The sequence below is a fragment of the Heteronotia binoei genome, chromosome 13, assembly GCF_032191835.1.
Source record: "Heteronotia binoei isolate CCM8104 ecotype False Entrance Well chromosome 13, APGP_CSIRO_Hbin_v1, whole genome shotgun sequence".
NCBI classification, from domain to species: Eukaryota; Metazoa; Chordata; class Lepidosauria; order Squamata; family Gekkonidae; genus Heteronotia; species Heteronotia binoei.
Genome location: NC_083235.1, coordinates 16885508 through 16911470, shown reverse-complemented (window position 1 = coordinate 16911470; position 25963 = coordinate 16885508). Strand labels below are relative to the sequence as shown.

At 45.5% G+C, this 25963-nt stretch overlaps 1 protein-coding gene across 1 annotated transcript in view; it reads left to right on the top strand.

The window, feature by feature from the left end:
* The first annotated feature begins 801 nt into the window (after positions 1 to 801).
* The window catches only part of UBA1 (ubiquitin like modifier activating enzyme 1), a 77215-nt gene continuing 52053 nt past the window's right edge, over positions 802 to 25963 (top strand). Inside the window, exon 1 of the mRNA XM_060252023.1 lies at positions 802 to 948. The gene's annotated coding sequence lies outside the window, so the exon portion shown is untranslated. The remainder of the gene's footprint in view (positions 949 to 25963) is intronic.

Sequence of the window (25963 nt, the reverse complement as noted above, 5' to 3'; positions counted from 1 at the left end):
AATGGAAGGCTGAGTCAACCTCAAGCCAGCTACCTGAACCCAGTTTCCGCTGGGATCAAACTCAAGTCGTGAGCAGAGAGCTCGGACTGCAGTACTGCAGCTTTACCACTCTGCGCCACCTATTTAGAGGCACACACGATTTGAATTTGCCAATACTTTCAAGTATTCAAATATAGCTCGACTCCACCATCCTATCTCGTTTCTTCCAACCTCGCTTTTAACGCGATGGCATTCTGCACATGCTCAAAGGCACTCTTTCGAATTTTTCCAAAGCTCTGTCTTGCTGGCTGCTCCTTCAGGCGTTCAAACTAAACAAGCGTTCTTTCCGCTTCCTTGCCTGGCCTCTGCCCTGTTTCTCAACTGAGCCGCATTTTTAACTGCCTCCCCAAACCGATTGGTTTCTTCGCCCTGGCGTCCCCTTTCTTTTCACGCATGCGCTCGCCCACCCCACGCCTGAGCCCATCAGTCTCTCTAGTCTGCAACCTTATTAATTCCTCGGCTCATCTCTCCCCAGCCCCCACCCCATTCTGTCTTTCTTCCCCCCGTTCTTCCCCTTCTCCGCGAAGCCACGTGCTCCCTTGCCCCTCCAGCCCATCCGGAACTACATTTCCCAGAAGGCTCCGCGCCCCGCTCGAGCCGAACCATTCACACCATTGGGGGAGAACTGCTCTCTCGATTCCCCTTCATTCGTTCCTGAGAACCGTTTCTTTAAAAGGTACAGCTTGTCCGGGATTTCTAAGAATAAACAAAAAGCATGGGGAATGTTTCCGCCTGTGGCGGCACGGTCGGTTGCTCTGGAGCAGGACGGTGTCTGGCCCCGGCTCCCCCTCTCTGCCTGATGGTCCAGCCCGACCCTCTCTCGCAGCAGGCGGCGGCTGGGGCCCGCAGGCAGCAGCAGCGGCGGGAGCAGGAGCCGGAGTCGTAACTCAGGCGGTGCACAGTGGGGGGGTGAGATCCGGATCGGGGGCGGCCCCTAGGAACGGGGTTAGGGGGTGAAAGGCAGACCCCTCCCCTTATTTTTTTGGGGGGGGGAGGACAAATAATATTGATTGGCAGGGGAAGATGGGAGGGATCTAATCAAAATGGGAGGGGCGGGGGCTGTAGTGCATCTTGTCAATGTGGGGAGGGGTGTCAGGGTCCCGGGGGGGGGAGGAATTTATAGGGTAAAGGAATTTATGGGGTGAAGGCAAGTTCACGGGCTGTCTGTTTAGTCCTAAATATATTTGCTGGATGTACATAAAGAGGGGGGTGGGGAATAAACGACCCCTCCCTCAATGTCATACAGGTCTTGAAAGCCTGGCATATTGGGGTCAAAACCAGAGTCCTAACCTGGTTAGGGAGCGCTTTCTTCCCCTCGCCTCGTCCAGTTCCTCCCCGTGCATCAGTGGGGTGAAATCCATGCTGTGCGTGTGAATGGGTCTTATAGGCCACATGTATGAAACCAACCATGCTGCTGCGCGTATAGGAAGCCGCCATCTGGCTCGGCGTTGCCCGGTGTAGCCCGTGCTCGGAGTTCGTGAAGCCAAAACAACTATGCAATCGCCTATGCGGCCCCTTTACTGCTTTGTAGCGTTGTACGCAACATGCCCGGAGCAAAAAAAGAACACGCGTGCCGCTGCTGCAACGGGGCAGTGCTGTGAGGAGTTACTTCTGGCCAGGGCTCTGACAACCAATGTTCCCTCTAAGCTGCAGAGTCTTGTGAGCAAAAATTCTACTTTGTGAGCTACTGGCACTAAAGTTGTCAGCTACTGCATAAATTATTGTGCTCTGGGGTCAGCCTTCCTGAGTGAAGACAAAAAATTGTGAGCTGGAGGCTAAAAATCTGTGAGCTAGGTCACGCTAACTCAGCTTAGAAGGATCACTGCTGACAACTGAAGCGATTAAGGGGATGGAATACCTCTATGAAGACAGGTTGAAGAAATGAGGACTCTTTAGCTTGGAGAAATGATGATTGGGAGGGACATGACAGAGGTTTACAAAATTATGCATGGAATAGAGATGGTAGGGAAAGAAGTATTTTAGTCCCTTTCTCATACAATAAAAGAAATCGTGGGTGCTGAATGAAAGTAGCAAAGATAAAGGGAAGTACTTTTTCACCCAAAGACTGAACATGTGGAATTCACTGCCTCAAGAAGTGGTAGTGGTGGCTACAGGCAAAGACAGCTTAAAGAGGGGATTGGATGAATGTTTGGAGCAGAGGTCCATCAGTGGCTGTTAGCTGCAAGGTATAGATAGAACACTCTGTCTGGGGCAGTGATGCTCTGTATTCTTGGTGGTTGAGGGGGCCACAGTGGGAGGGCTTCTGGAGTTTTGGCCCCGCTGGTGTGGACCTCCTGATGGCACTTGGATTGTGGCAACTCTGTGACACTGCATGCTGTATTGGATGAGGCTTCGGCCTGATCCAACAGGGCTTCTCTTACGTTCTTAACCAATGGAGAACCCCTTCATAGGATTGCACTGTCACTTTTGATAATGGGAGTGGCAACTTGGGAAGGGAAGAAGAGAAGGGTCACAGCAGCTACCACATGGTATAATCTTTACGGTGCCATAAAATTCTCTCTTTGCTTCTTTTATACCACTTTAACTCCTGTATCAGGGAGCACAACAGGGAAGTCAAAAGAATTAACAAGCTTATCTGTTAGATTCCTGTCCAGTAGAAGCTTGGAGACCGACTACAAGAGTTTCAGAGTGTACGTTTTTGAGAGTCAAAGCTCCCTTTGTCAGGCACAGTAGACTAATCTGTGCTAAACTAGTTTGAGCTGGGAGGATCTGTGGCATCTCCAGTTAAAAGGACCAGGCAGTGGACTATGAAAAAGATCTCTACTTGAGACTGTGGAGAGCCACTGCCAGTCAGAGTAGACCAGGGGTGTCAAACATGCTCGGCCCCTGAGCAACTGGCTGTCATTTGCTTCCTTCTCCCTATTTCTTGCTTCCTTCTGCATAGCAGCTTGCTTTGCAAGGCTTGCTCAATTTCACAGGAGCCACAGAGCAAAACCTCTATTTTCTCCATTGGCTGAAGCTCCTCCCTTGGGGAGGAATAGCTTGCTTTGCCAGGCTCTCTCAGTTGCACAGCAGAATTACTAAGCCAAGCCTCTCTTCCTTCTATTGGCTGAGGCTCCTCTCCCCGTCCCCCACAGTCCCTGGGGACGGAAGGAAAGCTTCCTTTGCCCAGTTCCCTGGATCCCATGGGAGAAATACAAAGAAAGCATCTTTAAGACCAATGAGTGCTAACGTTTTAGGCATGTTTTAAGTTTTTTAATATATATATATATATTTGTGTTTGTGTTCTTTATAAAATTTATATTTCTGCTGCCTAATCTTAAATAGGTACACACATGGCCTGGCTCAACAAGGTCTTATTTATGTCAGATCCGGCCCTCATAAGAAATGAGTTTGACACCCCTGGAGTAGACAATACTAACCTTGATGGACCAGTTATCTGATTCAGTTTATGGCAGCTTCATGTGTTATATGTCCAGTGAAGGAGGCAGTAGCTTCCTATTATGGCTGAGAAACCTGTGCGTTATCTTGAGCTGTTTTTCTCTCTAGTCTGCCAACTGGGTATAAAACAGAAATGCCATGCTTGAGGAGGCGGGCATGATCTGGGCCTGACTCTGTGCCCATTGGTCTGTGTCACTTCTCCAGGCATGCCATAGAGTCCTGCCGCAATGTACCACTTGTGGCCCATGGATTGTAAACTGTATACCAATGGCTTACAGTCACCTCCCACATTTCTGGGATTAAGCAGTATGGATGGTCTTCTCTGTAAAAAGCATGCCAGTTTGGACCAGTGTTCCCTCTAAGCTGAGTTAGTGTGAGCTAGCTCAGTTTTTTTAGCCTCTGGCTCACATATTTTTGTTTTAGCTCAGGAAAAATGGCCCCAGAGCAAACTAATTCGTTCAGTAGCTTTAATGCCAGTATCTCACAAAGTAGAATTTTTGCTCACAGGACTCCACAGCATGAAGGGAGTATTAGTTTGGACATCCCTGTTTTGTGTTTTAGGCATTACGCGGTGTTCCATTCTCAAATTTTGGAGGAAACTGGGACTATGGTGGTTTCTGTGAGGGAAATCTACAGGCTGTGGGGGGTTCTTACTTTCTTGGGTCTCTGTTTCTTTCACTTGTAAAGTAGGAGAAAGCGAAAGACCTAATCTCAAGGCACAAGAGGGGACTTTAACAAGGATGGACTGAAGTGATATGATATCGGTTAGTGGGCAGGTGGCCATGAAGGCTCTGTACATGTATGTTAACCAGTGTCTTTTCTTCCTGGGTTACAATGCTGTGGCGAAAACTTGGGTCTGTGGGGGTTTTTTAAGTTACTGTTTTACCCCCTCTTGTGACAAACAAAGAATCCTTCTTGGCTCCCACATTTAATCTTTTCCTTCGGGGGGGGGAGGGAATAAGGTTGCCTACTAATTAAATCAGCGTTGTTCAATATTTATTTAGAACAAGGATTCATGGCCTTGTTGAGCTTGTAGGTACTTTTGAAATGTTAAGAATGGCTAGTGGACACAACAAAATGGCTGCCATGGGAACTGGGCCCAGTCACAAAATGAGGTGGTGTTCCATGGAATGTTAGGGGATTGTAAGCCAAGTGTCATTCTAGAATAGTGGTTTTCCCAAATGGTGTTCTCTGCAGATTTACAAGCTTCTTGGTTCTTCTGAAGCCCCTCCTGCTATAGCGTGGTAGAAGAAAACTAGGATTGGCTTTTCGCTTTGAGGAAGAGATGTCTTTTTGGGAGAGAAGCAAGTGGATGCCAGGAAACATGCTGGCGGGTACTTTGGCACCCTCAGGGATCTAGTAAATTTTAACTCCTTATTTCCTCCAGTTTGCAGTGGCATATGTGGCCCCTGAGAGGCAGTTTGGTGTAGTGGTTAAGAGCAGCAGACTCTACTTTGGGGAACCACGTTTGATTCCCCACTCCTCCTCCACATACAGCCAGCTGGGTGACCTTGGGCCAGTCACAGTTCTCTCAGAGCTGTTCTCTCAAGGGCAATTCTCTCTCTCAGGCCCACCTGCCTCACAGGGTGTCTGCTGTGAGGAGAGGAAGGAAAGGAGATTGTAAGCCTCTCTGAGACTCTCAGTGAAGGGTGGGGTATAAATCCAGTCTCTTCCTCCCTCTCCTCTTTATCCTCCTCTCTTTTATGCTCACAACAACCCTGTGAGGTGGGTTAGGGTAAGAGGCCACACCTGACCCAGGCTTTATGGCTGAGGTGAGATTTGAACCAGGATCTCCCCACTCCTATCTGGCACTTTAACTACTACCTCACACTTTGCAGTGAAAGACATTTGTAACTGTTTAAAAAGGGATCACTAGGGTTTTAGTTGTCTGGTTAGGGTTTTAGTTGTCTGGTTAACAGTGTTCTTGGACTGAAGTTTTGCATGCAGATGAAGTGCCATCAAGTTACAATTGAAGCCTTAGTCATATGGAAAATAAAGTTTTAGTTGATAAACTCTTAATATTGCTTAAACACTATAATTGCATTGTTAATTAAATGTGAGAACAGGCTGTCTCTTCAACAGAGATGTTGCTAGAATTACCAGCTCTTGAGTTGGGAAATACTTGGAGATTGGGGAGGGGCAAGGAGCCTGAGGAAGGTGGAGTTTGGGGGGAGGAGGCAGGCTTCAGTGGGTACAATGCCATGCAGTCCCCCTCCCAAAGCAGCCATTTTCTCCAGGTGAACTGATCTGTTCCCTGGAGATGGCTGTAATCCCATAAGATCTCCAGCCACCACCTGGAGGTTGGCCGCTCTAGATGTCACTCATTGTTAGGTTGCAAGCCCATCTTTAATGTTTCTTTTTTTAAAAAAAATTCTCTAACAATAGTTGCAGGTGAGCAGCTGTGTTAGTCTGAAGTAGCTGAACAAAGTTAGAGTCCAGTCAGTGGCACATTTGAGACCAACTAAGTTTTACTCAAGGTACGAGCTTTCATGTGCAAGTACACTTCTTTAGAATTTCCTCAACCTTTACATATAGGAAGAGAGGGTGGAGGTGGGATCAGGTGCCAGAAAGGGCTAGTTAGATTCAAGATGCATAAGTAAGTGGGTGATTACAGCTGAGATTAGATTAAGGCAGTTGGCAAGATCTGTGAATGGCATTAAATTAGCATATAAATTGCTAGGAAGTACCAGAGTTAACAAACAAATATGAGAAAGAAGTGGCACCTTCAAGCCTAACAAAGTCCAATTATGGGTAAGGGAGAACTGAGAGACTTAGCATGTATACCTGCAGAGCTTTTTCTTTTAGCAAGAACGCAGAGGAACACAGTTCCGGCTGGCTTAGCATTAGGGGGTGTGGCCTAATATGCAAATAATTTCCAGCTGGGCTTCTACCAAAAGCCCTATGTGAAACAATGGTGATGTCAGGGGGTGTGGCCTAATATGCAAATGAGTTCATGCCAGGCTTTTTCTACCAAAAAATCCTATGTGAAACAATGGTGATGTCAGAGGGTGTGTCCTAATATGCAAATGAGTTGGTGCTGGGGGTTTTGTACAAAAAAAGCCCTGTGTACATGTAATAACATTTATCTAACACTTCAATGTGCTTAAGTGTTATCTCAGTAATCCTCCAAAGAACCCTATGTGGTAAAGCCAGTATTAATCACAAATTGTTGAGATGTGGGGTTGGGTGAGGGAAACTACGGCAGAGAGAATGGACATGTCCATTTGTTGAACGTGCAGCTGAGATGAAATTTAAACCAGGAACTTCCCAAACAAAATGAAAATAGCTCCAGCAGAACAAGTGTGCCTTTCAGCCTTCACATTTCCCGTATTGATTTAGCCACCAGAACTGTGGTTCATTGATTTCTCCTGTGAAATCAAATAAAAGTTGACATCTTAAATCAAGATGGGATGGGAATTTCTCTGTTGCAAAGGTCAGGTTTCTGTGGAAACTCTTCGCCAGAAAAGGAATTGTGCTGGAATGAATCTATGAATCGGGAAAGCGCAACTGCTTGTCCATAATCATTTTGAAAGGGCTTTGCTTTGTGGCTGGTCAGAGCGGGCATCCGTAAATCTGGAACTATCTTCTGCTGTTGTTTTGTTTCTCTGAATCCTTTTGTGCTTTGCGAGTTAGTCCTCTGTTGGTGAAACGAAAGACACCCTCTGAGCAGAACTGAATTCCTAATGGCAGCCTGTCACAGAGCTGCCAAAATATGTTGCAATGCTTCAAAATAACCACCTGTTCTTTCAAGTATGGTCAAGGAAATGGTTGTGTGTGTGTCTGAGACCTGAAGAGTTGAGGTTGGCAAAGGCCTGCGGGCTAAATTTGTCTTCCTAAGGGAGCGGTGCTTGATCCCTGAATTGCCATATTAGACGCAAAAGAAAGGAGGAGAAAATGGTACCTCAGAACTTCCTGACAGGCCATTTTAGGGGGTTGGGGCTGCAGTAATAGACTGCCATCCCATCATTCGCTTCTCCAGCTGTTCCTTTAGGAAAACTATCTGTTAAGCAGGGCTTTAGAGCCCATGGTGTCCACCAGTGTTCCCTCGAAGTTGAGTTAGCGTGAGCTAGCTCACAGATTTTTAGCCTCCAGTTTACACATTTTTGTCTTAGCTCAGAAATTATGATCCCACAGCACCCTAATTTATGCAGTGGCTCACAACGTCGATGCCAGTAGCTCACAACTTTAATGCCAGCAGCTCACAAAGTAGAATTTTTGCTCACAAGACTCTGCAGCTTCGAGGGAACATTTGTGTCCAAGGTCACCTTTTCTGGTGCCTGTCGATTGATTTTAGTGGGCAAGGTCAGGTAGGGCTTTTCCCAGTGAGTGACTATTGGAGATTTGATCAGCTATGTATGTATGTGTGTGTGCATACATATATCTCTCTCGGCTTGGCTTTGCGAACGAAGATTTAAGAAGGGTGCATATTTAATATATACATGCAGCATCTGCCAGCACAAGGATCTTCACTGTGTTGCTGAAGTTACGGTAATCTGTGGAATCATTTTGTGTCTGACTCCGCCTAGGGTTGCCAGGTCCAATTCAAGAAATATCTGTGGACTTTGGGGGTGGAGCCAGGAGCAAGGTTGTGACAAGCATGATTGAACTCCAAAGGAAGTTCTGGCCATTACATTTAAAGGGACTGCACACCTTTTAAATGCCTTCTCTCCATTGGAAATAATGAAGGATAGGGGCACCTTCTTGGGGGCTTCATAGAATTTGACCCCCTAGTACAATCTTTTTGAAACTTGGACAATGTTTTGAGGCACTGAATGCTATGCTGTGAATTTGGTGCCTCTACCTCAAAAAACAGCCCCCCCCAGACCTGGATACCCGCAGATCTTCTCCATTATACCCTATAGGAATAGGTCTCCATAAGGAATAATGAAGTGCCAGCAGACATTTCCCTCCTCCCCCCACTTTCTGATGACCCTCCAAACCAGAAGATCCCCTGCCCCCAACTGGGGACTGGCAACCCTAGTTCCACCTCCTCTGGCAGCCATTTTGTTGCTGTGCCCACCATGGTATGTCAGAATTCTAAATGTGCCCTCAGGTACAAAGGGTTGAGGATCTTTGCTTTACAGTCACTTTCCCAAGCCACCCACACAAGTTTCCTGACTGAAGTGGGATTTAACTTAGTCCCAAATGCAGTCGATACAAAGTCCAGCTCTGGAGTTAAGAGATCATTCAGGTAAATAGCCAAACCACTCCCATTCTCTTCACATCCTACAAATCTTTGATTCTGTTACAAACTTCCTTTAATTATTTTTTTTTTTGAGTCACAGCTTGTTAGCCCAAGCCTTAAAGATAATTTCTTTCAACAGCATCTCCAAACCCCCCCGAACATTTTAAGTCTGCTTCCAGGAAAATTCCTCACAAAACTGTGTTGGCTAATAAGGAAAGAATCCTTATCAAGTTCCATCAACTCAAGTTTTAATTGAGACAGTGAGACAGCTTGACCAAGACTTTGCGTGCACTGTCTCCATTGTTAATGAGCAAAAAGCCATACAAAATGTCATTCGCAATTCCAAATATTAATGAGCCCAGGTTCTGTTAGAAATTTAGCGTTTAAATATAGCTTATCGGCTACTGAAAACATTAAGGGAATGAGCAAGTTCTGGGCCTCTTGCACTGCAGAGTTAACTCCTCTGAGCCTACAGATCTCATGTACAGAGACTGTTGTGATCTTGCCTAGGATTACACTGTCGATTCCTTATCATCGATACCTTTGTTGTGGCTGATTGTCCCACAAGTCCAGTTGAGTCCATAGTCAGATATTTATTTTATTTGCTAAAACATATATGCCTGTCCTTCCACTTAATCCAGGCCCCCAGTGTGTTGGTGTGTGTGTGTGTTTGTTTTTAAATGCCTTCTATGTCACCTTTAATCTATTATGACAAAAGCAAAGAGTCGGTTGGGTAGCTGTGTTGGTCTGAAGCAATAAGATAGCATGCCCATGAAAGCTTATACCCAGAATTAAACTTCGTTGGTCTTAAAGGTGCCACTGGATTCAAACTTTGTTGCAATAAAAGCCAAGTAGTTTTTTTTTAAAAATCATCTGATGATAATAATAATAATATTATGTTGGATTTATGTCCTGCCCTATACTCTGAATCTCAGAGTTTCAGAGCATTCACAATCTCCTTTTACCTTCCCCCCCCCCTCACAACAGACACCCTGTGAGGTAGGTGGGGCTGAGAGAACTCTCCCAGAAGCTGCCCTTTCAAGGACAACTGCTACGAGAGCTATGGCTGACCCAAGGCCATTCCAGCAGCTGCAAGTGGAGGAGTGGGAAATCAAACTCGGTTCTCCCAGATAAGAGTCCACGCATTTAACCACTACCTGGGGTGAGGCCTGGATGAATTAAAAATGTTTTCAGCAGCCCTGAAAGGAAAGAGAATAACAAACATGGCTGAGAAGGATGGTCCATGGACTGGCACCACCAAAGAAGAGTCCCTGTTTTTGGGAGCCCCCATGTCCCCCTTTGAGGGTGGGGGGGCACCCCAAAGCAGGTCTGCAGTACAAAATCTTAAATCAAGTTTGTATGGAAGTAGGCAGCATTTTAGGCCTAAATTTTGGGCTGTATCCTCAGAGGTGGCATTAGCTGGAGGCATGAGAATGTAGCAGGTTCAATGTGGAAGTTTCCAGATGCATTATGTGTGGCAGAATGGGAAGCGGAACATTCTGGCAACTGAACAGAATCTTCCCAAGGTCCCATTTGCATCTTTCCCCTCTTGGGTACCAGAACATCTTGAATGGCCCATGAGTGTTCGTTAAATAGGCCTAATTCCTTTTAGATTGTGCTGTGTTTTTCCAAATTTTTTCCATTTATTTCACAAGTGTTTGCAGGAAAAAGAAAGGGAGATATTGGTATGTAGAGCTGGATCCTGCCAGCTTTTCCACTGGTTAAAGTTGAAGGAGGGGCAGGCTTAGACTCCTGAATGTGCTGGGAATTGGCAGACAAAAGAGCTGTGCAGAATAATGCTGTGGTGAAGAGGGAACTGAAGAGGGAATTTGTGCAAGTGTTACAAAGGAGTATTAAAACCAGGCCTCATTTTGGGCAGGAGCTCACAAGACTGGAGCTCTGGAACCTCTAAATTTTATTGTTCTCTTTCTTTCTTATCCCCCCTCCAAATAATTGCTTCTGGGCTCCGTTGTTCAAACCCCCTGTGAGAATGTTGCTGAACTTTTAAGATTTGACAAACTTTCTAATATCTTCCCGGCAAAAAATGGGGAAATAACCAAAACATAAAAGCAGACAGATGGAAATCTCCCTCATGCCACTGTGGCCATGTAGGAGAAAGTAATTTTAAAAATATGATGGGAGTAAGGTTTTATTATGACAATCATCGTTGAAAAAGCATTTTAAGCTAGATGCCGAGCTGATATAATTGAGTCCACCTTCTGGTGATGTCAGGGGGTGTGTGGCATATGCAAATGAGTTGTGCTAATGAGCTCTGGCACCTCTTTTTCTACGAAATGTCCCCTGACTAAAACAATACCTAGAAGAGGTCTTAGTAAAACCTTATGGATGCCAATATCAAGAATTTATATAGAGCTTTTGAAAGTTCAAAGCATATGCATCATTGCACTGTAGTCCTACAGTGACCCCGTAGGGTTTTCTAATGGTTTGCTATTCCCAGCCTCTGAGTAGCAGCCCTGGTCTTCCTTGGTGGTCTCCATCCAAGTATCAACCAAGGCTGACCCTGCTTAGCTTCAGAGAACTGATGAGATTGGGCTAACCAGGGCCATCCAGACCAGGGCAAGGTACCTGACTAGTGCAAATGAGGAAGGGGGAACTAAGGGAGAAGTTTGCCTGAGGCCACTGAGCGAGTTCATGCCAGACATAAGAGTGGAACCAGAAACTTCTGGATTCTCAGTTCAGTCTCTTAGCAACGGTGATGCAGAAGAGAAACTCCTACAAATTGTTTCCATGAAACGATTGTCCAAATGTAAAGGGCTCAAGGTTGCTTTGCAACGGCAAGCCGGTCTCCATATGGTATAATGGAGCGTCCAGCAGACATTTCCCTCCCCCTCCCACTTTCTGATAACCCTGAAGTGGGGAGAGGGCCTTCTAAACAGGGTTTTCCCTATCCCGACTGGGGATTGGCAACCCTAGAGTAGGTCAGGCTGCCAGTGTGTGACTGGCCCACAGTAACCCTCAAGTTTCCATAGCGGCGTAATGAGCAGAGCTTTTTTTGTAGCTGGAACTCCTTTGCATATTAGTCCACACACCCCTGCTGTAGCCAATCCCCCAAGAACTTACATTATGCCCTGTACTAAGAGCCCCGTAAACTCTTGGAGGGTTGTCTACATCAGATGGATGTGGCCTAAGATGCAAAGAAGTTCCTGCTACAAAAAAATCCCTGGTGGTGAGTCAACCTTGAATTTCACAGATCCTGATCCAATGCTCTACGTACTACGTGTGGAGGTTGATCTGTGTGGACAACCACAGAGCCAACCCAGTTCTGGCAGTTTCAGTCACGCCTGCACAGTGTGAGGGGGAAGTTGCTGGCTTGTGTCGGTGTGACTGAAATGGCTGATGTCACAGGGGACTTGGTTTGCCAAAATATCTATGAAGTCTTGATAGTTCAGTGGCAGAATGCCTTTTGGTTAGCAGATGTTGGGGACAGGCAGAAGGAAGAGCAGTGAGAGCCAGTTTGGTGTAGTGGCTAAGTGTGCCGACTCTTATCTGGGAGAACCAGGTTTGATTCCCCACTCCTCCACTTGCACCTGCTAGCATGGCCTTGGGTCAGCCATAGCTCTGGCAGAGGTTGTCCTTGAAAGGGCAGCTGCTTTGAGAGCCCTCTCAGCCCCACCCACCTCAAGTCACAGATACTTTACCTGAGATACTTGATTTGGGGTGTGGGGTGGATTGTGATTTAAATGCCATATTTTAACCAGTTTGAAGGCATTATGTTGAAATTGGTTTTACTGGAAACAATACTTGTAAAAATACAAAGACAGTCTATCTCTCCTTCTTAAGCTTGTTTAAATTTAAGAAGGGAAAATGCTCAATCTTTAAATTGGGATTATCATTTCTTTCCTTTACTGATTGATTCATTTGACCTAAGGTTTCAAGTCAGGCTGTATTATTTATTTATTTATTTCCTACTTTATTTTTAAATTTTGAATGTACCCTTTAAAAATTCTTAACCCCATCATGAAAAATTTATCTTTTCCTTCCTTATAATCACCATCAAGTAGGGTTGCCAAGTCCAATTCAAGAAATATCTGGGGACTTTGGGGGTGGAGCCAGGAGACATTAGGAATGGAGCCAAGATCAAGGCTGTGACTAGCATAATTGAACTCCAAAGGGAGTTCTGGCCATCACATTTAAAGGGACAGCACACCTTTTCAATTCCTTCCATAGGAAATAATGGATAGGGGTACCTTCTTTTGGGGCTCATAGAATTAGACCCCTTGGTCCAATCTTTTTGAAACTTGGGGGGCATTTGGGGGAGAGGCACTAGATACTATACGGAAAATTTGGTGCCTCTACCCCAAAAAGCAGCCCCCCCAGATACCCACAGATCGATTCTCCATGATTTTCTATGGGAATAAATCTCCATAGGGAATAATAGAGTTCCCAGCAGACATTTCCCTCCCCTCCCCCCGCTTTCTGACAACCCTGAAGCGGGGGAGGGTCTCCAAACCGGGGGATCCCCTGCCCCCACCTGGGGATTGGCAACCCTACCATCAAGAAGAATTTTGCCGTGGCTAATGTCATGCTTGGATCCTCAGCCTTCATTGGGATTGTTATATTTGTTTCTAGCTCAAAAATCTACAACCAAAATCTCTCACAGTTTCTAGAGATAGATTCAGGTGGGTAGGCATGTTGGTCTGAAGCAACAGAACAAACTTTCAGTTCAGTGGCACCTTTAAGACCAACACAGTTTAATTCTGGTATCTGAAGAAGTGCGCAAGCTCACTAAAACTTACACGCAAAATTGAACTTTGTTGGTCTTAAAGGTGCCACTGGGCTCAAATTTCATTCTGTTGCTTCGGACCAACATGGCTGCCCACCTGAACCTATGAGGTGGGTTAAGCTGAAACTGACCTTAAGGCCATTTTTATAGCCACATAGGGACTTGAGCCCGAGTGTCCTTGGTCCAAGAGACCAGCCACAGCCATACAGAGAGGCTGGTTCTTCCATTTGCCCCACCCCCCCTCCACTGCCCTGTTCTTATTGTAGCAAGATTGCTACGCACATAACACAGTCTTTGCCATTTTTGGATCCTTTCTCCTCTCTCCTTAATACGGAGTCCAGAGAGAAAATTAGTGTTTTCAGGCATACCTGGGGCTTCCCTGAGAGACCTTTCCACCAGTTAAGCATTAATCCCCCAGTGTGTTATGTTTTTTAATCCTAATAGAGGCCAGGAACTTAATTATAAACTAGAAGCCTGTGAGGGATTCAGAGGGGACGACTTTGGAAGTCCCTACTGTCTCTAAAAAAATTCCTTCGTGATTTAGCTAAGCTCTGAGGAAGGATGGTTTCTCCCCCTCCCCCTTTTTTCTTTTAAATGACACATTCAGCTTCACTCAACGCATTCTCCGTTCTAGTGTATATCTAGTCCTCATCTGGCTGTACTTTAAGGTTTGGAGGTTTTTTTGTTCCTTTGGTCAATTTGCAAGGTTGTATGTTTCTTCGTATATGAATATACAGGGATCATTTCGTAGAAAAAAAGATGCCGGAGTTCATTAGCACAACTCATTTGCATATGCCACACACCCCTGACATCACCGGAAGGTGCACTAAATTATATCAGCTCAGCATCTACCTTAAAATGCTTTTTGAATTGCAACCATCATAATAAAACCTTACTCCCATCATACTTCTTAAATGACTTAAATGACTTTCTCCTATGTGGCCACAGTGGCATGAGGAAGATTTCCATCTGTCTGCTTTCTATGTTTTGGTTTCCCCATTTTTTGTGGGGAAAAATATTAGAAAGTTTACCAAAATTCAGCAAAATTCTCCCAGGGGGTTTCAACAATGGAGCCCAGAAGCAAATATTGGGATGGGGTAAGAAAGAAAGAGCACAATAAAATCTAGAGGTTCCAGAGTTTCACTCCTGTGAGTTCCTGCCCAAAATGAGGGCTGTTATAGGAACTCCGGGATTCTCCTAATAGCAGTGAAGTCAACCAAAGCATGGGTCTTAACTTTTAAATATTGGCTTCAAATTTATTAAAGGGCTGAATTGGATAGGTTGCTCAATTATCTTAAAAAAGATGCTTACAGTGCTGTCTGGCTGGAAGGGATCATAGATAAGCTCAAGCACATAGGAATTGGAATGGAAGACCTCTTCCTATCTGATGAATCCTATAGACTGATTAAACAAAGGCTTCTTGATTTAGAACTTACTAAATTATGTCCTGTTCAATATTATATATGCTCACCTGCAACGCTCGGTCTTACTCTACCTTTGGAAAAATGGCCAGCTATTTATGTGATCTAGAAAGCCCCTGTCACGTTCTCAGGGTGCAGGCAGGCAGGGGTCCAAAGCCAGTCCAAGGTCAAAGTCCAGGAAGTCAAGCTGGAGCCAAGTCACCAATGCAGAATCACAAACCGGAATCAGAAGTCAATGTCCAAAAGCCAAAAGGTCAGGGTGCCAAGGAAATCAAGCAGGTCAGAATCAGGAAGGAGCAAGCCAGAGAATAGACTTGTTGCTTCCACAAGGTTGCCAGGTCCTGGGTGGGAGCTATATAGGAGCCTCAGTAGCCTGCTCTCTGGTTGGCAGTGACTCTGCTAGAACTCAGGGCTGAGAGACATGCCTCATGTCTTCACTCTGAAAGTTCTTTCCGGAGCCTGCTTCAAACTCCTTAATACGGAGTCCAGAGAGGAGAGCTTGGAGGAGATTGATCGTCAACAGCTGACACTGGTGCCTGGAGAGTGATTGATGGGCCAGCTGTTGTTTGTTCAACTGAGGAACTGGCTGGCAACTCTTCCAGGTCCGTTAACCCTTCCAGCTCTCCCTCATAAGGGCTCATGACAGCCCCCAGCAACAGGGTAAAATGAGTACTAAGCTTGTTGTTGGGGGTTAAGTGTAGATGACTGGGGAAGGCAATGGCAAACCACCCCGTAAAAGGTCTGCCATGAAAACGTCATGATGCAACGTCACCCCAGAGTCAGAAATGACTGGTGGTTGCGCAGGAACTACTTTAACCTTTTTTATCCTGAAATGAATATTCCAGTCTGTCACTAGGGGGCACTGTGTAATATGAAGCTGATTATAACATCTATCACTGGCAACCAGTACTGGCTTACGGTATTACGAGAGTCTTATTTTAAGGTTCTCTATTCTTTGTTGCCTTTGGGGACTCTACATTGTCTGGAAAGGTGGCTTAGAAGGGTTTCAGCTAAATAAAAAGATGTACTCTGCCGTCTTCCTGTGACTCAGAGATATGTTTCCCTTTCCCTTGTACTCTGCATTTTACCTTTTCCGTGAAGTTTCTGGGTCAAATTAGCAGAGCCACAGTCTCATTAAGAAGCTGCATACATTTCAGTAAAAATGATTGTATTTCTAGCAATAGGGAATACTAAGTATTTCTGCAAGATTGCCTAAAGTTCTACTTCAATTTTTTTAAAAAATGAATGTATTTGGAGGGAGAGGCCATAACTTGCTAGCAGTGCACATGGGGGTAGCCAAACTGCAGCTCGGGAGCTGCCTGTGGCTCTTCCACACATATTATGTGGCTCTTGAAACCTCCACCACCTTCTCTTTAAATCTCTTTGCCAAGCCAGGTGGCTTGGAGAACGCATCTAAAGTTAAAGTTGCTTTCTTTCCACCCCCTCTCCCTCCCTCCCTTCATCGCAGCTCTCACACATCTGACATTTATTCTGTGTGGCTCCTATGTTAAGCAAGTTTGACCACCCCTGAGTGCATGGATGCTTTGCATACAGAAAATCCCAGTGTGGATGCCTGGTGTCACTTTAAAATAACCCTCAAAAGGCTCACGATAACAGTTCCAGGAGGTAGCCATGTTGGTCAGCATTAGAACAATTAGATTGGAGCCCAGTAGCATCTTAGAGACTAACAAGCGCTCCAGGGTATAAACTTTTGTGAGTTGAAGCTGCCTTTCTCAGACACTAATAGAGTAGAAATGGAGATCTCTGAGTCATAAGAACATAAGAGAAGCCAGGCTGCATTAGGCCAATGGCCCATCCAGTCTGGCACTCTGGGTCACACAGTGGCCAAAACTCAGGTGTCATCAGGAGGTCCACCAGCAGGACCAGAACTCCAGAAGCCCTCCCACTGTTGCCCCAACCGATCCCCAAGAATACAGAGCTTCACTGCCCCAGACAGTGTTCCATCTAGACCTTTTGGCTAATAGCCATGGATGGACCTCTGCTCCATATGTTTATCCAATCCCCCCTTGAAGCTTGTCTGTGCATGTAGTGGCCACCACTTCCTGTGTCAGTGAATTCCACCATGTTAATTATGCTTTGGGTGAAGAAGTAGTTCTTTTATCCGTTCTAACCCAACTGCTCAGCAATTTCATTGAGTGTCCACGAGTTCTTATATTGTGACAAAGGGAGAAAAGTACTTTCTCTACCTTCTCTATCCCGTGCATAATTTTGAAAACCTTTATCATGTCACCCCTCAGTCATTTCTCCAAGCTAAAGAGCCCTAACCTTTTTAACTTTTCTTTTTAGGGAAAGTGTTCCATCCTCTTAATTATTATAGTTGCCCTTTTTTGCATCTTTTCCAATGCTGTAATATCTTTTTTGAAGCTGGGTTCAGGTAGCTGGCTCAAGGTTGACTTGGCCTTTCATCCTTCCGAGGTTGGTAAAATGAGTATCCAGCTTGCTGGGGTGGGGGGGGGGCGGAGTGTAAATGACTGGGGAAGGCAATGGCAAACCACCCTGTAAAAAGTCTGCCATGAAAATGTCATGATGCGACGTCACCCCAGAGTCAAAAACAACTGGTGCTTGCACAGGGGACTACCTTTACCTTTTTAACCAGAACTGCACACAGTATTCCAAATAAGGGAGCACCAAAGATTTATACAGGGGCAATATTATACTGGCTGATTTGCTTTCATTTCCCTTCCTAATAATCCCCAGCATAGCACTGGCCTTTTTTTTTTTAATTGCAATCGCCCACTGAGTCAACATCTTCAGTGAGATATCTACCATGACTCCAAGATCTCCCTCCTGCTCAGTTACTGCCAGTTCGGACCCTGTCAATGTGTATTTTTTGCTCCAATGTGCATTACTTTGCACTTGGATGCATTGAACCTCATTTGCTGCGTTGATGCCCACTCGTCCAGCTTTGACAGATCCCTATGAAGCACCTCACAGTCCTCTCTGATTTCCACTGCCCTGAACATCTTAATGTCTTTTCAAACTTAGCCACCTCACTGCTTACTCTCAACTCCCAGTCATTAACAAACGAGTTAAAAAGGACTAGGCCCTGTGGTACCTCACTGCTTACCACCCTCCACTGTGAAAACTGCCCATTTATACTCACTCTCTGTTTTCTGTTAATTAGCCAGTTTTTAACCCACAAGAAGACTTGTCCTCTTATCCCATGATTATTGCGTTTACTTAGGAGCCTTTGATGAGGAACTTTATCAGAAGCTTTCTGGAAATCTGGATAGACAACATCTGCTGGGCCACCTTGTCCACATGATTTTTCACTCCCTCAAAGAACTGTTAACAGGTTAGTGAGGCAAGATCTTCCCTTATAGAATCCATGCTGATTCTTGCTCAATAGCTTTTTTTCATCTACGTGCCTACTCAGGGGTGGAATTCTAGCAGGAACTCCTTTGCATATTAGGCCACACTCCCTGATGTAGCCAATCCTCCAAGAGCTTACAAGGCTCTTTTTTGTAAGCTCTTGGAGGATTGGCTACATCGGGGTGTGTGGCCTAATATGCAAAGGAGTTCCTGCTAGAATTCCACCCCTGTGCCTACTAATTTTATCTTTAAGAATGGATTCCACCAAATGACTCAGTATCGATGTTAGGCTGACCAGCCTGTAATTTCCTGGATCTCCACTGGAGCATTTTTTAAAGATGGGGTAATATTAGCTACCTTCGTCCTCAGGAATGGAGGCAGATTTTAGTGATAGATTGCATATTTTTGTCAGGAGATTCACAATGTCACATTTGAGTTCTTTCAGAACTGTTGGATGTATGCCATCTGGGCCTGGTGATTTGTCAGTTTTTAATTTGTCCATCCGTTGTAGGACCTCTTCTCTTGTCATCTCAATCTGACTTAGGTCTTTCAATATCTCTACGGAAATCGGCAGTTCTAGAGTGGGCAAGCATCTCCCAACTTCCACAGTAAAGACAGAGGCAAAAAAAGTATTCAGCTTCTCTGCCATTTCCCTGTTGTCCTTTAGTAATCCTTTTACCCCTTGATCATTCAAGGGTCCCACTGCCTCCTTGGCTGGTTTCCGGATGGTATTTATGTTTTTTACGATATGTTCCTCATAGTCCCTTTTTGCCTATCTGGTCACCAGCTTGCATTTCCTTTGCCAAAGCCTGTATTCCGTTTTATATCACACTCAGACTAACTTTCCACTGCTTAAAGGAATACCTTTTACTGTTTCCATTACTTTGTTTGTTAACCGTACAGGTCTTTTGTGGTACTCATTTGTACCTTTCCTAACCCGTGGTATACATTCTATCTAAGCTTCTAGGATTGTAGTTTGAAATAGTCTCCAGGCTTCCTGAAGGGATTTGGCCCTCCTTAACCTTTCCTTTCAGTTTCTTCTTCACAAGCCCCCTCTTTTGAGAGAAGTTACCCCTTCTAAAGTTAAATGTGATTGTGCTGGTCTTTTGGGGCAACTCCCTATTTACATAAATGTTAAATTTAATAGCATTATGGTCACTGGTCCCAACTGGTACCATCACATTTACAACTTTCACCAGGTCTTGGGCATTACTTAGGACCAAGTCCAGGATCACCTCTTCCCTGGTAGGTTCAGTGACCATCTGCTCCATGGCAGTTATTGAGAGTGTCTAGAAGCTCAGTCTCTTTCTCCTGTCTTGAACACATGTTCACCAAATCAATGTGTCGGTAGTTTAAATCACCGATTATGACACAAGTTGTTTCGTCTGACTGTTTACCTTAATTCTTTTGCTGTTTTTAAATCATCATCTAATCTTTGATCTGGTGGGCAAAAACAGACTTCCAGATTTCTTTGGACACACTCTTTCCACCCATAGCATTTCTATAAGTGAATCTTTATCTTATATTCTCAAACTTACTGGATTGTACATCCTCTCTGACATATAGAGGCAATCCACCTCCAACCCTTCCCTTCGTATCCTTCCAAAATAATCTATATCCAGAAATCACTGTATCCCACTGGTTATCCTCATCTGATCAAGTTTCTGAAATTCCCACAATGTCTATGTTCTCCTCTGACACTAAGCATTCCAGCTTCCCCTTTTACCTCTGACACTTGTAGTATTTGTATATAAATATCAGTAATTTCCCAGACATGTCAGACATGCAGCCTTTCCCTTGTGGGTTTTAGACTTTGTCCTTTTATTCTACTCAGAAGGTGGGAATTGTGTTTTAAAGAATGCTTCTAAGGATGCAAAGGTACAATGCATATTGTAATCAGCTTGGTTAGAGCAGAGGGGAAATGCTTGGGGGCAGAAAATTAGCATCTATAGTGAGATAAGAATCCTGTGTCCCTATTCAACTGTGGGGGCATTGTTCTGAACTTGTGAATGAACTCAAGTCCAACAATTTCCCATTGTCATCTCCCATTGAAGCTTTTCCGTTTTAGGACTATCACTCTTGGGTCAACAATGGAATGACCTGTAAGAGTAAAACGTTCTCCCTCCAGTTTTTGAGCACTGAGGTTTTTAATATCGGATTTATGCCCATTTATTCTGTCGCATTGGGGCTAACCTGTTTATCGGATGTAGAGAGTGGAAGGGCATTGATGAGCTTTGACAGCATATATAACTTTGGTAGATGAACGAGTGAATGAATCAGAGATTGCATGGCTGGTGGTGTTGGGTCTGGTTCTTGTGTTCTTAGGATGGATATGGGGACATATAAGGTGTCGTCTTGTCCTTATACTTACCCGAACAGAAGATAACAGTGAATGCAAGATGGTCTCTTTAAAAAAACCGAACAAGTTAGAGCAATGCATTTTGTGTGTATATATCAGCATGACTGTAACTTATATGTTAATTTAAGGTCTTTTTCTGAATAACATGTGATAAAAAAGAACTGCACTTCCAGAAAGGTTTGGGTAAATAGGGTATTGGAAGTGTTTTCCATATGGAGCCCTGTAGTGCAGAGTAGTAAGCTTCAGTATTGCAGTCCAAACTCTGCTCACAACCTGAGTTCAATCCTGGCAGAAGCTGGGTTCAGGTAGCTGGTTCAAGGTTGACTCAGCCTTTCATCCTTCCGAGGTCAGTAAAATGAGTACCCAGCTTGCTGGGTGGTGGTGGGGGGAGTGTAGATTACTGGGGAAGGCAATGGCAAACCACCCCATAAAAAAGTCTGCCGTGAAAATGTTGTGATGCAATGTCACCCCAGAAGCTGAAATGACTGGTGCTTGCACAGGGGACTACCTTTACCTTTTTATTGACTTCTGTACCTGCTGTGATAATGTCATACTTGTGTCTGACCGTTGCAGAATGTATATAAGCTTTGATGGTTGAATATGGGGGTGGTTAGGACCTCTAGAATCAGATCTTGATGGTGTTTAGAGTTCTATTCTGCCATGTCACAAAGGATTATGGCAGAACTGTTGAGAGAGAAGGTGGGACTGGAGGAAGAGAATTCTGAGAGCCCAGGTTACCTTTAGAGCTGATGCCACCCTTTATTGGAGGGGAGGGTAAGTGTAACTTTGGACCAGTCTCGGTTTTAACCCACCTCACTAAGTTGTTGTGAGGATAAAAGCCGGGGGGGGAGGACCGTATTTGCTTCCCTGAGCACCCTGCGGGGAAGGAAGAGAAATAAATATGAAGAATTGAGCAAATGAGAAACAAATTATCATGTAAACAGAGATAATTATTATTGGCTAATTCATACTAACAAGAGCCCCGTGGTGCAAAGTGGTAAAACTGCAGTACTGCAGTCCAAGCTCTGCTCCCGGCCTGAGTTTGATCCTGGCGGAAGGTAGGTTCAGATAGCCAGTTCAAGGCTGACTCCGCTTTCCATTCTTCCAAGGTCAGTAAAATGCGTACCCGCTCTGGGTCAAGTGTAGATGACTGGGGAAGGCAAGGGCAAAGCACCCCGTAAAAGGTCTGCCAAGAAAACGTTGTGATGTGACATCATCCCATGGGTTGGTAACCACTTGGTGCTCGCACAGAGGACTATCTTTACTTTTAATTCATGCTAACAAGCGAGTCGTGTGACTTTTCATGCGCGGTTTGGGCTGCGCCGGGGAGGTGGAGAGTGAATTATTGACCAGGGAGGGGGGGGGGCACAGTGGCTCTTGATCATCCTGTGCACACACGAGTTGATTTTGTATGTTTCAGAGTAGATCTTTGCTAGTTTAGAGTCATTTTACTAAACTGTTCCCTTTGTAGTGTGTAACTTAAGTCATGCTCGCTCAAATTACCCTCTCTTTTAACTGTGGTGTGCTGAAATCTCGATGAGGGGAGATGAACACAGGTTGGTGGCCTGGAGTGTCGCGCTTCCAGGCACAGGTATAGGCTGGACTCCTTCCAAAATTCTGCGCGGGTTTCTGGGGCCATACCAAGCAAGGTGCCTTTGGCCACGATGGGCACAGAGTCAAAGTCATGTGGTAAGAGCAGTCAGGCACCGTCGTCCAGCATAGGGGCAGTCAGTTGTGATATTGAGTCTGGCTGTTACTACAGAGCAGTGTTGCTCACAGACCTGGCTGTTTTGGCCCTAGGGCAGTGGCTCCCAACCCTTTTGGCACCAGGGACTGGTTTTATTTTATTATTTTATTTCATTTCATTCGATTTATATCCCGCCCTACCCCACCGAAGCGGGCTCAGGGCGGTTTCATGGAAGACAATTTTTCCACGGACCGGGGAGGGGCAGTGCTGGGTTTTTTACCGCCCCGGGTTGCCCCCCCCCACCCGTGCCCCATCCCTGCCCCCCATGGGGGTCTTTAAATGGGAGGGGGAGACTGGGGCTGTTTCTGCTGTCTGCCTCCCCCTCCCATTTAAGGCAGTGCTGCTCCTTCTGCCAGCCTGGGACCCAGGCGGACGAAAGAGGCGGTGTGGCAGCTTCAGAGCAGGGCTGTGCTGCCTCTTTCATCTGCCCAGGTCCCAAGCAGGTGGAAGGGGTGGCAGGGCTGCTCTGCCTTATTCCACGGCCCAGTTGCTAGCAGGACACGGACCGGTCCCGGTCCACAGCCCGGTGGTTGGGGACCCCTGCTCTAGGGGACAGTGAGGTGTATTTGTGTGCTGCATTTCCCTTTTGCTAGTGTTTGATTTGATGTCTTGAGCATGGGGTAGAGATGAACCTTGAAGTTTCAAGTTCGTGTGTGTGTGTTATGAAATACTGGATTGTTTGAGCTTTCAAGAGCATGGTGGTTGTTGAATTGCACAAGGCAAAACGGCTTATGCTGACAAATACGTTTTATCTGATTGTAGCCAGATACAGCTGCTCTGAGGGAGAAACTGATGGAGAAACTTCTTGCAATGAACTGTTGGTGACTGGACTCGGTGAATTGCAAGGGTTTGCCCGATGTTTCACCTGTGATGCGCTTAGGTGGGTGGGGGTATGAGCAGTCCCTTGAATGATCAAATGGAGACGTGTCCGAATGGGATCTAACTACAGTAAATGCAGGGGGTTTTATGTAGAAAAAGCCCAGCAGGAACTCATTTGCTTATTAGGCCACAGCCCCTGACATCACCATTGTTTCACACAGGGCTCTTTTTGCAGAAAAAGCCCAGCAGGAACTCATTTGCTTATTAGGCCACACCCCCTGACATCACCACTGTTTCATATAGGACTCTTTTTGTAGAAAAAGCCCAGCAGGGATTTATTTGCATATTAGGCCATACCCCCTGACATCACCATTGTTTCGCACAGGGCTCTTTTTGTAGAAAAAGCCCAATATTTGCATATTAGGCCACACCCCATGACACCAAGCCAGCCGGAACTGCATCCCTGTGTGTTCCTGCTGAGTAAATCTATATCTGTCTCTATGTTGCATGGAGGTTTTTTGCTGTCAAGCTGCAACTAACTTACATTGAACCTGTAGAGCTGAGTTCCCCAATGTACTTAGTTCTTATGGCCCTTTTTTTACATGCCTAAGAAAATTCCGGTCGCCACTTTGGGGGGTCAGGAAGCAGTTTTCTCCAGGCCATTTAGCCAGGGATACTGGAGGGTTGGGGGGGGGGGGGGTTTGACCATCTTCGGGGTGTGGTGCAGATGTCACTGGAGCTGTGTGAGGGGCTGGTATTTATGAGTTTCCTGCATTGTGCAGGGGGTTAGACTAGATGACCCTGGAGGTTCCTTCCAACTCTGTGATTCTATGATTTTGTGGTGCCTGTGGGCGCCATGGAACTCACCAACACCTTTCTTGGTGCCCACCAAGTGTTTTTAGAAACTGGGTGAGGCCCGGTGTGGCTTTTGCCCAGGAAGGCTTTTGATTGGCCATTGGAGATTGGATTGGCTATGCAGATTTTTCAAAACGTTGCTTTGGCAGCCGCTGCCACCATAGCACAGAGATCTTCAGTGCGTGGCTAAAAATAAACTGCTGCAGCCATTTTGTGGCTGGATCCCCCTTCTAAAGTAGGCATTGTATGGCGTTCATTTTGTGGCTGTTCCCACCGCATTATGCCAAAATTCCAAAGGTGGGATCAAAAAGACAGGGGATCTGTGATGTGGGGTTTTCAAGTCAAGAGACGTTCAGAGCTGGTTTGCCGCTGCCGGCCTCTGTGTAGCGACTCTGGGCTTCCTTGGCGGTCTCCCATCCAAATACTAAGCAGGGTCGATCCTGATTAGCTTCCGAGATCTGACAGGAGTGGGCTAGCCTGGGCTCCCAAGGTCAGGGTGTGCGCATGCATATGCATATATTTAAGTTGTATATGACGGATGAGCATGTATCTGTGCTAAAGATTCAGGTGTGTAGCCATATTGGTCTGAAGCAGGGGTGGCCAAACTTGCTTGCTGAGAGCCAGTTTGGTGTCGTGGTTAAGTTTGCAGACTCTTATCTGGGAGAACTGGGTTTGATTTTCCACTCTCCTTCCACTTACAGCTGCTGGAATGGCCTTGGGTCAGCCATAGCTCCCGTAGGAGTTGTCCTTGAAATGGCAGCTGCTGTGAGAGCTCTCAGTCCCACTCACCTCACAGGGTGTCTGTTGGGGGTGGGGGAGGTAAAGGAGATTGTGACAGCTCTGAGATTCAGAGTATAGGGCGGGATATAAATCCAATATCATCATCATCATCCTCTTCTTCCTCAGCCACATAGAATAAACGTCAGATGTTTGAGAGCCACAAGACAGGAATGTCAGATGTTTGAGAGCCGCAAGATGGAAGGGAGGAAACATTTTGAAAAATGAGGGAGGAAAATAGATGGGGAAGGGAGAGAGAGGTGGAAAGACAGCAACTTTAACTTTAAATGCATTCTCCAAGGCACCAGCTGGCTTGGTTTGGAGGAGTGATTTAAAGGGAGAAATGCCTCCTGCAAGCCAGCTAACGGAGCAGTGGGGGCTTGGAGAGCCACACAATATGTGTGAAAGAGCCACGTGGCTCCTGAGCCACAGTTTGGCCACCCCTGGGAAGCAATACAAGACCAAGAAAAGGGAGGGAAAGAACCAACCCAGTACTAGAGAGGTAACTAAGAAAGTTTGGGCAAAAACAATAATCAAATACAGCTAAGCACACAGTTCTAATATAAAACTACACTATATTTTAATTATGCATGGAAAATATTAAAACCATAATAAAAACCATATAGCTAATGTTCTGTGTATAAGGACAAGAAGGAGAAGAGACTGGATTTATATTTATCCCAAAGGAGTCTCGGAGCAGCTTACAATCTGCCTTTCCCTTCCCCTCCCCACAACAGACACTCCACGAGGTAGGTGGGGCTGAGAGAGCTCTTTTGAGAACTGCCCTTGAGAGAACAGCTGAGAGAATTTTAACTGACCCAAGGTCACCCAGCATGTGAAGGAGGAATGAGGAGTCAACCCCGGTTCTTCCAGATAAGAGTCTGCGCACTTAACTACTACACCAAACTGGCTCTCAATAATGAAATCAGTACCTATACCCAATATCAGGACAAATGTAAGAATATATAAATACAGGTAAAAAGGTACAAAATGTGTGGGAATACAAGAACCAAATGGAAAAACTTTTTACATTGTAGCTGAGCAATCTGTCTGGATTCTGAATATTACAAATCAGACCTAAAGAGATCCATGGGCATATGAAATAAAACACACACGAATGAGTAGCCCATGTTGCATCTTTAGAATAATTATTCTCAGGGCTTTTCTTGTAGCAGGAACTAATTTGCCTATTAGGCCACACCCCCTGATGCCAAGCCAGCCGGAACTGTGTTCCTCTGCATTCCTGCTCAAAAAAGCCCTGATTATTCTTACTCCACGAGTG